The sequence below is a fragment of the Neltuma alba genome, unplaced genomic scaffold (assembly GCF_004799145.2).
Source record: "Neltuma alba isolate B1F8T4 unplaced genomic scaffold, ASM479914v2 tig00010248_pilon, whole genome shotgun sequence".
NCBI lineage: Eukaryota > Viridiplantae > Streptophyta > Magnoliopsida > Fabales > Fabaceae > Neltuma > Neltuma alba.
The window spans coordinates 335,919-347,745 of NW_021635175.1; the positions used below are offsets into that span (position 1 = coordinate 335,919).

Below are 11,827 nucleotides of genomic sequence, written 5' to 3' on the forward strand. Positions count from 1 at the left end.
AATTTTAAATAAAAAAATAAAGTGGGTCGGCCCGCCAAACCCTACGGGTTAGCCCGTCGCAGGTTCGATCTTGGTAGTTACAGGCTCAAAAGATCCGTTTTAAAATGAGCCTGATTTTTATCAACCCAACCTGCCATTTCTTGACAGATTGGCGGGTTGAGCCTGCGTATTATCGGCTCTAGTGTGTGCTGTGGCATTATAAAAAATTCCTATCACTTATATTTTTTAAAAATTTCCTTTGCTATAATATATTTGGATTTGAAATGGCTTTTTTTTTGGTCATTTTTTTTTTCTTTACCTCATGTGGCTGCTCATCTTTTTTCATAATCTCTTCTTGAGTCAAGGGCATCGAAAGTCATGGTCTTTGTGTCAAAATATAACCAATTAATGTAAACTTGTACAGTATAGTTATCATTAATAAGTACCTATATTGACAACTATCGCAGTTGATATTGACAACATATTCTCCTATATGAGATGGATTTTGCCTCTAAATACTCCTCCAATCCTCAATATAAGACTTAATTAACTAATTTGAGCAGATTAAATATGTTAGTTAAATTAGTTCATATGATATATTTTTCTAAAACACTCTAAGTATCTTCTTTAATTGTCTCCCTCCATTTCCTATTTGATTATTGTTAAAAAAAATATTAATGTGAAAAAATAATTAATAAACATATAAAATAGATCTTATATATAAAAGACTATTACCAGCTCTCTAATTAGGTTTTATATTCAAAGAAAAAAATTGAATAATAAACTCTAGGAAAAATTATGAAAAAAATATTCTATAAGAAATTTAATTGATGAGAAGGATATGATAAATTTTTATACACATAGGATACTGGTCCTCCGTAAATTTTGTACGCACAAAGCACTAGTATCCTGTACTTTGGTTTAAATCTTTCTTACCAATAAATTTTTCCAATTTTTCATAAAATTTAAATATTTAGTAATTTCAAATTTTCTCTATCATACATTAATTATTTCTATTTTATAATTATAGTTTCAATATTATTGTTAGAATTATCACATATATACCTATAGTATAAATATGTATTATTTAATAAGGTTCATGTCTTTTTCAATCATTTTAATCTAAACTTGTTTCTTCATTAATGATCCCAAACATGCTTTAGTTTGTTAAATTACCAAAGTCAATCCAAAGATAAATTACATTACATAAACTAACTTTTATTCCAACTTAAATTTGCAAAAGTCATATTGAAAAAGTTACTTTTATTACCGGTAATCTAAACGCACCCTATGAAGCTGATAGGCTGGCCAAAGACTCCTTGGTGGCACATGGTTTTTATCTCATGTCCCTTAAAATGTCTGTAATTTGGCTTTTTGTTTCTTTTTTTTATTTCTTGTTCTGAAAATAATTTTACAAATTGTTTTTGAAACAAGTTTTGAAAAAAAAATATGTTTATATAATTATTTTAGAAAATCACATTTGGCTGTCACCAGTGACATTGCATGGTGTGAGCGGTCGGAGAGAAGGTTTTTCTAATTTTCCAAAACAGAAAGTATAAAAATATAAAATAAAAAACAAGAAAACATCTAAAAATTGTTTTGATTTTATTTTTTAAAAATATATTAATATTTTTTGTGTTTTTAAAACAACTAACTAAAAAAATTACCAAACAAAGTGTTTTGTTTCTGTTTTTAAAAACAAAAATTTGGTACTGTAGTTCCCGGTGTTCTGGTTTCGTTGTTTTGTTACTTCCCTATCAAACACCATGTCATCTTCATGCTAATTCCATAACTTTTTCAGGTCGATTTGATGCATCCCTTTTCCATTAAAAAATCGCATAATTATCTTGTGTCTTCCAAATAAGATAATAGTTCGCAAGGTTTCTCAGAAGATTTAATCGTGATTTATTTTGAATCAGAGTAAAATCGGGTAATTTATTTACAAAACGATTAATAATTATTGATGTTATATGTTCTCCTCACATAATTTTCATTTTCAATGTACGTATATTATATCACCAAGCATCCGTTTCTCTCCCCCTATATCTTTGTTTTAATTAATAAGGTCCAGCAAGCTCAATGTGTGGCTTAATAGAGAGAGAGAGAGGAGAGAGAGAGAGAGAGAGAGATGAGATTAACAGAAAAATTATAGATGAAAGAACACCTGATAAGAGGGAGACGTATTTATAATTATTAAAAAAATCCATAATGCAGCATTGAATTTCTGAAACAGTAGTCTAAAACAATAATAATTTTATACGGAGGGAGTATTACACGAGCAAAGAGTACTCTTATTCTTTACATAGGCACGGAAGCTTTAGATGTGTGTGTGTGTGTGTGTGTGTGTGTGTGTGGTGTAGAGAGAGAGAGAGAGAGAGAGTCAGTTTTGACTACTGGGGCCCATTCTCTAGCGCGGGCTTGGTGGCTTGCCTTTCGGTGGTGGTCCGTAAATTGGTGGTTTGTATGGTGGTATTTTATACGGAGGGTGATGCTCTGTGTTTCCAGGTCCGACGATAGGATCCCCATCTGCCAGAGACCGTGATTTGATGAGAATATGAGATCTGGAAGGCGGCCGGTACGAGGATCCCTGATGCTCCGCCGCATCGGCGAGAGACGACGTTGGGATCATCAGAAACTGAACAGCAATGAAAAGCACAACTAACCACTTGGCAAACATCTTACTCCCTAGGGCTCTCATCTTTAGAATATTGATCTATTTGTGTAGAGAGCACATGCGAGTGCTGGCTTTTTATAATGTCACAATTCCTATATATTCCGTCGTTATTGACGCCAATATAATGCTTTTTAAGTCTTATTAATTAGGTGGTTGTTTCATTCAAGAGCTAAACAAAATGGAATTCAACTTTGAAATTCTTTGAATGAACACAATGGGAAAGCTTCGACTTGGATGCGAAACTTCTTCACACCTTCACATTGGGACCCATCAAGTGAATCATACTTGTCCAAGTTAGAAACCTCCTCGCTTTTTCCATATGGTTTTGGAATTTTCAGGGAAAGAGAAGGATTATTGATGTCCTCGTCATTATTCAATATTCAGTTCATTCCGTTTTATGCAAATTTGCTTCTTTAATTTACTTCGTCTTGAGAATAAGCCATTTAGAGTGGGAAGCTTTATTTTGTTGTTAATTATATATTTAAAAGGATAATAACATTTCTTCTTGTGCTATGGTCATATGATGTGCGATAGGAACTATATATGTGTGGCTATGTAGGCTTGAGGCTGTTCTTGTTTAAACACAGCTAAATATTTACCTTTACTGTACGTATTGATTGATTGATTAATTCATCTCTTTTTGTCACCTGAAGTTATAAGATGCATATATAGGCAATCCCGATCCATCTCTTGTTTGGGCGGGATCGGGACATCTTCAAGACAGGCCTAAACTGGGGCTGAAATATGGGACACAGGATGAGGATTGTATGTACTTTTTTAAGCATTACAAAATAAATAATTATATTGAAGAATTGATTTTTGTGGCCAACGAAGAATTGAAAATTTTAAAGGATGATTTGTTAGTGTTTAATTGCAAAGTTACCTTTTAAATTTGTTGAGTCAATATTTCTTTCAGTAAATTAAATGAGACTAACGGTGTTAAAATAAGGGCTAAAAATATATTGGTTTAAAGTATACATTTGGTTATTTAACTTTATACAAGTTTCAACTTGGTCTGTTAACTTAAAAAAAGTATATTTTAGTCTTTTAATATCCTAAAATTGTTAACAAAAAATGATGACATTGAGATCTTAAATATTGATAAAATATTTCAAATGCTAACATATTAGGTTCAATTTTCAAAGTAACTATGATTGTTTTAGCCTAACGATTTTAGGGTTAAAGGATGAAAAGTGTATTTTAAAAGTTAAGGGGCCAAATTAAAACATTGTATAAAGTAAAATGACCAAATGGCCAAATATAGTTTAGGGAGAATTACTATGAAGTTTCAAGTAAGAAAAATAATTATCAAAAAGTCTTAGTGGCAACAGAGCAGTTTATAATAACAAGTTTCAGGGTAATAAACAACATTTACTCTATTGTTATTAGGATATGCTAGTAATTATCTTTTTTTGGGACCTTATTATAATTCTTCAAAGTTTTGATGCAGGAGATGTGGTGTGGGTACCCAAATTTTTTTTATATCGCTTCATAAGCGGTAAATAGGAGGAAAATCATCCTAACGACTAAAAAACTAATCTTAATCATTAATATTACCCTTTTTTTAACATTCACGGCGCAGAAACTTTCACAACAAAATTGGACTTTAACCAGAATTAAAGGTGCTAAATAAAAATATTTTCTTCACTTTCTATCCCGATGGACTATACACTACAACCCGATCGACCATACACTACAACCGGCGTAGAATATTTCTTTGCTGGGTATATGACATTTGCCGGTGTAGAAAGTGAAGTGGAAAGTGAATACTGATGGAAATAAGAAGACAACTTGATTAGAGAAAACAGGAAGGCGGTTGTGAGTCGCATCAATCTCATATCGCTGAAATTTCTGTATCCGCTTAACAGCTATTGATTTACTAGGCAATTAAAAAGAGAGGTTGATTATCAAAGGGATGATGGGGGCCCGCAATAATATTATTGATCAGAATGGATTTCATTGTCTGGGGAAAAAAAACGAGAGAATGGAGACTATTAGTTAGTTGTATGCCAATGAAATTTTTTAAAAAAAAAAAATTTTTACCCCCCCCCCCAAAAATTTCTTAGGGACTGATTGAGCAAACACAAGTAGTATTAAACTCAAAATAACCAAAAAAAAATTATTTTAAAATCTCTGACGAAATAATAGTAAAGGTTAAAAATTAAGCTAAAATTGGGTTTAGTTGAAAGTAAAGAAAAGACCTTTGTAATTTTAATTAAAAAACTAAAAGAAGAGAATTTTTTTCCCCAGAAGTGAAGGGAGATCAATGTGCTGTACTCAAATAAATAAATAGTAGTTGTTCGTAAATTGATTCTCAATTTACCATGTAACTTTTTCACATTAATATATTGGCCAGTACAAAACATGAGCTTCATTATTGATTGCGCGTGCTAAATACTACATAGGTTGATTTTCTATTGATATATAGATGGGTTGATATACCATGATGCATTTTAATTAATTCCAAAATTACATTTGTTGTAAAATAATAAAACTAAAAGTAATCATTATACATATAAAAATGAAATAAAAATTAAACATTCTACAGTTTGTAGATTTTCTTTTGAGATCTGGGCAGTGTAAACATTCATTTTTCAACAATTATAAAATAGAATATGAAGTGTCAATTGTTGACAAATAATGTAGCAATTGTTGAACTTTGAACAAGGAATCTACATTATATTGCCATATATTTTTCCAAAACATAACTGAGTGATTGAAAACTTTGACATTAGGGGTGTTCAACTGTATTCCATCCCGATACTGTCCCACTCATTTTGGACAAGATAGTCCTGTCCCAAAAGTTTTCAAGATAGGATGAAAGCGAAATGGAACAAAATTGTTTTAGAATGGGATGGGACGTGGGATGAGGGTATCTCGTCCGTCCTACCCCAATATATTATCTTATTTTTAATTGTTATAAATTTATTTTATTTATCATTGTAATAGTATTTTGGTTATAATATTTATCAATTGTTATTTTTTTATTTGTTTATAAGTTATTCTGTATGGGTTACATGGTATTCTTTGTAGCGAACATTTTAAGTTGTTTATTTTTGTTCATCAAAATTACAAAAAATATTTTTTCTTTGTCCTTATTTTCTCATTTATATCTATTTTCTTCGCATAGTTTCTATGATAAATTATTCATGCATAATTAGTTTTCAAATTAAAAAAGTAAAAAATATCAAAAAAATTTAAAAAGATGGGATAGGACAAGACACAAGACAGAAAAAACCGTCTCATCCCGTCCCATGAGCACCTGTACTTGACATAATACTTGTAAATAACTTGATATAAGCACTGTTTTTATGTTATTTACCACATCTACGAAATTTTTCAAACCGATTCTGCTAAGAAATGAGATCAAGTAATTAGATATTGGTCCTAAAGATGTTATTAGTTTAATTTTACCATGGTTAATTGTTGATTATTTTGATTCTAATTTTTATTTATTTAATGAGTTCATTAATTTAAATTTCCAGATATTTGAAAACCCAGGACCTTATACAAAGGAAGATATAAATACTAGTAGAGACGGTTTTTATATTTCTGGAGATATGGTTAAAAAAAAAATTCCTCTAGTCCTTAATGTAAGACATATTTAATTAATTTGATTAGATTAAGAAAGTAGGTAAGCTAGTTAATCATAAAAAAATATGACATGTTTTTCCTAAAACACTATAGTCATCTTCTTTAATGAGGATAATTCAGGAAAAAACTTGATAAATATGAAAAAAAAGGTCTTATATTTAGGATCAGAATCAACTCAACAATTAGATCCTATATTCAAGATGTGAGGAATATTAATCTCTTTCTGTATAGCTACGTTCATAGCTAGTTTACTTAGGTTGGACAATAGATTTTTGTATATATTGTGATTAGTTTAGATAATATACATCTGGTTGATGATTTGCTATTGGTTTTGGTTTAGATAGTAAAAGTTGAATCTGATACTAGTAACATATTAATATTTTCATCTACCCAATTAAACGAGCTGGGCCCATAGGCCGGCCCTGAGACTATCAGCTTAAAGGTCAACCTCGCAATTTGGGATATTTTTTAAATTTCGGCCCTGTAGGGCTAACCTTTTTAAGCCTGTTGGCCTTAGGGCCTGGCCAGCCCATATTCTTATTTCTGTTTCCTCTTATGCTCATTTGCTTCATGGGGGGATCATATGAATGCATAACCTTCATGGATAACTCCTGAGGATCTTCTTCAACCCAATATTGAGTAGCTCCCCAAATCCTATTTTTTCACCCTATGCCTTAGTCTTCTTTTCCCATTGATAAAGTTGGCAATTTCCTTGAATTTACTTGGAAAGTATCAGGTTGAAAATGGCATCACTTGTTTCTTCTTATTGTTGTCTACCCTCGACTCCACCTTCCTTATTCCATATGCCTCCTTCTTTGTGGCAGCCATTTTGTCCCACTGTTTTGTAGCAGCTCTTGTATCCCCCCTCATCCCATGCATCTCCCCCTTGTTACGTTCTCTAAATTTAGCAATGAATGTTTTCCATCCGGTTACTTTTGTACTCTTCTTGACCATCTTCATAAACCTTCACACAATAATGATAATATTGTTAAGTATAATAAACAACACGTTAAAACTGACAAATACAAGTACTTCACGCTTCATTTTAAAAAATAAAATTTAGTTGATTCCAGCCAAAACAGATAAAAATAGGGCACTATCCATTTTCATCTATTGTGGCTGGAACAGATGAAAATAGTGCCATATTTTTATCTATTTTGCCTAAAACAGACAAAAATAGATGCCCTATGTTCGTCTGTTCCTAGTGACTAGACAAAAAAGGGTCACTATTTTCCTCCGTTAAAAATATATAAATAAATAATTACTATTTGTATCTCCTTCATTAATGTCTCACTGTAAACAGGCAAAAATAGACCTTTTATTGGTAGTGATAATGCATAGCATGAAACTTGTTATATAAACCTCAAATTTGTAAATACACTAATAGTTGTTTTAAATTTCCTAGCTTTACTTGTTACATGACAAGGTGAAATTGTTATGATCAACTTGTAAATGCACTAACCATTGTTATAAATTTCCTACTTCGCTTGTTACATGAGCAACCATGAAATTGCTACAATAAATTTGTAAATACACTAATTTTGTAAATTTCCTAACTTCTCTTGTTACATGAGTGAACATGAAATTGTTACCATCACCTTCTAAATGCTCTATTTGTTGTCATAAATGTCCTAACGTCAACTTGTTACACGAGCAATAAGTGTACCTGTTAATTTCCTTAAGTTCACTTACTAATACTAGAGACATGTAGCCACAATATTCATAAAAATTAGAAATTGCAAAACAGAGTATATTCAAAATGCCATCGTAGAGACTATAATTACTAGCAAAAATCAAAGACCAATTTGATTTATTAGGGGAGGATAATGTCATTTCTTAAATTTTGGAGAACAGCGTCAACGGCGAGGCACCAGATCTCGATTTTGGAGTGACTTAAAATTTTGAAATCGCAAACTTATTCTTACTCTCGGCACTCTCTTTTTCAAATAATACTCTTTCTTCTTTCTCGCCCTGCAGGGTTGTTAATGTCATTTTACTCTGGAAATTAATTCAAGTGAAATTTCAAATTTGTAAGGGGCAATTGGAAATAAATCTTTTGCAGCGGGGGCTAAATGAGATTCTCCCTTAAATAAATATTTGGGTCTCATAGACTGAACCACCATCCCCTCTTGTTTTATATTTTTTGAGTAAGAATAGTTCACCAACTTTCCCAAAAGATTCAATTCATGATTTTATTTTTAAATCGGAGTAAAATGGGTGTAATTTTATTTACAAAACTATCAATAATTATTGATGTTATGTTCACTTAATTAAATTTTTCAGTTTCGTTGTCAGAGATATCATATCACCACGCATGTTTCTCTCCCTCTACATCTTATTCTCGTCTTAATTAATTATTGGTGTGGAGAGCACGAGCGCTGGCCTTGTACAATGTCACAATTTTTCCTATGTTGTCCCTAGTCGATGTCATCATAATAATACTTTTCTAAGTTTTACTATTAATTACGTTGTTGTTATCTCCTTTTTCTTTTATACCACCTCCAATATTTAATATAAAAGTTAGTTTAACTTTTAATTTGGTCTTAAATATAAAACACTAATATATTCTGTCTCTCATATTTATCTATTTTGTTCAAGATAGTCCTTGCAGTAGTTTTACATATTAAAAATTTCATCAAATAGTACTTGTAGCTAACTAATACACATAATTAGCGAGGATATTTTAGAAAAAATAATTCCTATTTATGACACATAACTAAGTTAATAAACTTTCTTAATCTGCTCAAATTAGTCAACCAGCTTTTTATTAAGGATCAGAGGTAGCATGTCGAAACACAAAACACGGCAAGAAACAAAATAAATGAAGGGGGGAAAAACTAAACAGCAAACTAGAAGCCTAAATCAGAACCCAGGGGACCTATCGAGTTAATTCTACAGCATTCTCTCCGCGGTGTTATCAGTCCTTTTACTCAATGGATCAGTGGACATGTTTCAACTTGTATGGGAAGCTTCTTCACATTTCAACATTTTAGAAATTTAATTTAATTTTTAAATTAAATGAACTTAACCTATGATCTTGTTTCGATAAGGTGGTTAGGAGTATTTTTATAATACCGATGTGAGCCGGGCGGCTAGCTGGATTCGATTTACAAATTTCTGTCTTCATTGTTTATTGGTGTTTTGAATGAAATTTTAGCTTTTGTTCCCACTTACGTTTTCTCGTGGATGACAGTGCAAGGGATTGACTTTGAACAGTAGATATTTGTTCTTTTCTGATAAAAAGATGAAATATATTAATTAAAAGAAATAAAAGTCTACATAATAACAGTTATATGAAAACGTAAATAAAGATTAAAAAAATAAGTGAGAAAATCCTGAAAAGTCTGCTTTAGAGAAGTTGTTTAACAAAAGCATAACGTTTTCACATACTATTGATGAATGTGATGATCATGCGTAGCTTGAGCAAAGAAAACTTGGCCTTCATGCTGTAAATACCAATGGGCAAATGTCTCCTAGGAAGATTTGAGCGCATAATCCAGATTAGCCCAACTCCTTTTTTCTTTTTAATACACAGATGGGCCCAACTCTTACACATATAGAAAAAAATAAAGGAGGTTCATATCAACGGGATTGGATCTAGCAGGAGGGGCTAGTCCCTTACAACACAGCGAACCAAGGTTTGAATCCCAGTTAAGAGAGGTGCCTACATTTAGTGCCTAATAGTGTCTCGAAAAGGATTGCCCTCCAATAAAAGGATTTCTATGCCTTAGCAAAGACAATAAAATAAATAAAGCAGCTTCATAATAGAGCAGCTCTTTCACTGTGTATAGTTGGGCTAACCAAGTCAATAACTACCTTATACAACATATGGGAGAGGACAGGAGAAATGAAGCCGGTCAATTTTATCAGGTGTATCAAAAAAAATTAAGGTACAAAAATAACCATTAATTTTTATCAAAAGTGCACCCACTAAAATGCAAAAGTAACCGTAAAAATTTAAAATGGTTGCAAATATAACTACCGTTTCTTATGAAGCCCACAACATTTGTTGCGAAAGAACCAAAGTAACCCAACTCACAGGAAAAAAACACACGCACACTCTCTCACCCTCCCAATCTCCCAGATTCATCCTCTGATTCAACCCGTCTCCTTCCTCTTTGATTCAAATCTCTTGTATTTATCCTTCTTTTTTTTTATGCTAACAACATAATAATAGTTGGGAAGAGATTCAAGGAGCAAAGTTCGCATGCAAAGATAAGAATAGAAAACCATCTACTAAGACTAATCTGCGACTGAGACGACCTACTAAATGGCAAATATCATGATTAACTAACTAAATGCTCCTCCCTATGGTGAAACCTGAAGTAACGGATGAACTTTTGCAACTTAAGCAAGATGGTGATTGTGTCTTTGCCTTCTGCCACAAAACCAGCAATGAAGATGGATCTCTCAAATTCATTCTGTGATTCTACACTTCCGAAAATTCAATATTCCAAGGATTAAATCATTTCAAATTAGCAAGAAGGATCACCCATCATTACAAAAGAAATTGACTTTCAATGACGATAAAAAATAAAAATTATCATCGCTGAAAGTTCAGTTGCCATTGAAAATATACCTTTAGTAGCCACTAAAGGGTACTTTCAGTGGCAACATAAATATTGCAATAGAATGTATTTTCAGCGGTGATAGAAAGTTGCTACAGAAAGTACTTTCAGTGACGATTTTTTGGTCACCGCTAAAAACCATCACTATAAAAAAAAAAATTATATGGTTATGTTATGTCATCACTGCCCAGCCAACCATTGCCATGTCATCACTTTTGGCCACCGTCACTTCATCACCTAGCCTACTGCATGTTGCCATGTCACTGCCACTACACTTGCCATGCGTCAATGCCTCATTACACCACATCACCTACCAATATTTTCTCCTCACAAGTGCTTCCCCCGAGATTCGAACCTTGGATTCTCTTTACCAAGTGAGCTAGAGTGAGCCTGCAATTTTTTGACACAAAATTATATATATATATATATATGCGTGTATTAAACATGACAAACACATATATCTATATATATTAATTATGATATATAAAAATATTTTAGTCCATGTATTGTACATACATATAATATTGATATATAAATATCAAGATATATACATTTAATCATTTATATTCATTTCAATATATATTAAATTATAAAATATAATATTAATTTATAATGAGTATAATATTTATAATAGTCTTTTTGGAAAGATCAAAATATGGAGATAATTAATTAGTATAATACTATTAATTTAATTCATTTTTATTTATATTATATTTATATTTACTGATTATATTAATTGATAATTTAACATATAAATATTACGTTAGAAATTAATATATAAAAATTAATAGTTTCCTTATTTGAAAATTTATTTTTCTTTTAGTTAATTAGATAATTTTTAAAAAAATTTTATTGAAAAACTTGTACATTCTCTCTTCAGTTTTTATTATTTTAAATTTTTAAATATAAATTCACATTAAATTATATATTATAGTAGAATTAGGAAAGACTTTGGATCCTTTACTCATCTTTTTCTCCTTTTCTTTCCCTACATCTCATCCCATATTATGTT

The 11,827-nt window shown here is 31.3% G+C and overlaps 1 long non-coding RNA gene across 1 annotated transcript; it reads right to left on the reverse strand.

The window, feature by feature from the left end:
* Positions 1-2,532: 2,532 nt before the first annotated feature.
* LOC114755313 (uncharacterized) lies at positions 2,533-11,284 on the reverse strand. Its single transcript, XR_003741300.1, has 3 exons — positions 11,271-11,284; positions 10,955-10,959; positions 2,533-2,670 (listed from the first exon to the last, which is right to left on the reverse strand). It is a non-coding gene; the product is annotated as an uncharacterized LOC114755313 (long non-coding RNA).
* Between the last annotated feature and the right edge of the window lie 543 nt (positions 11,285-11,827).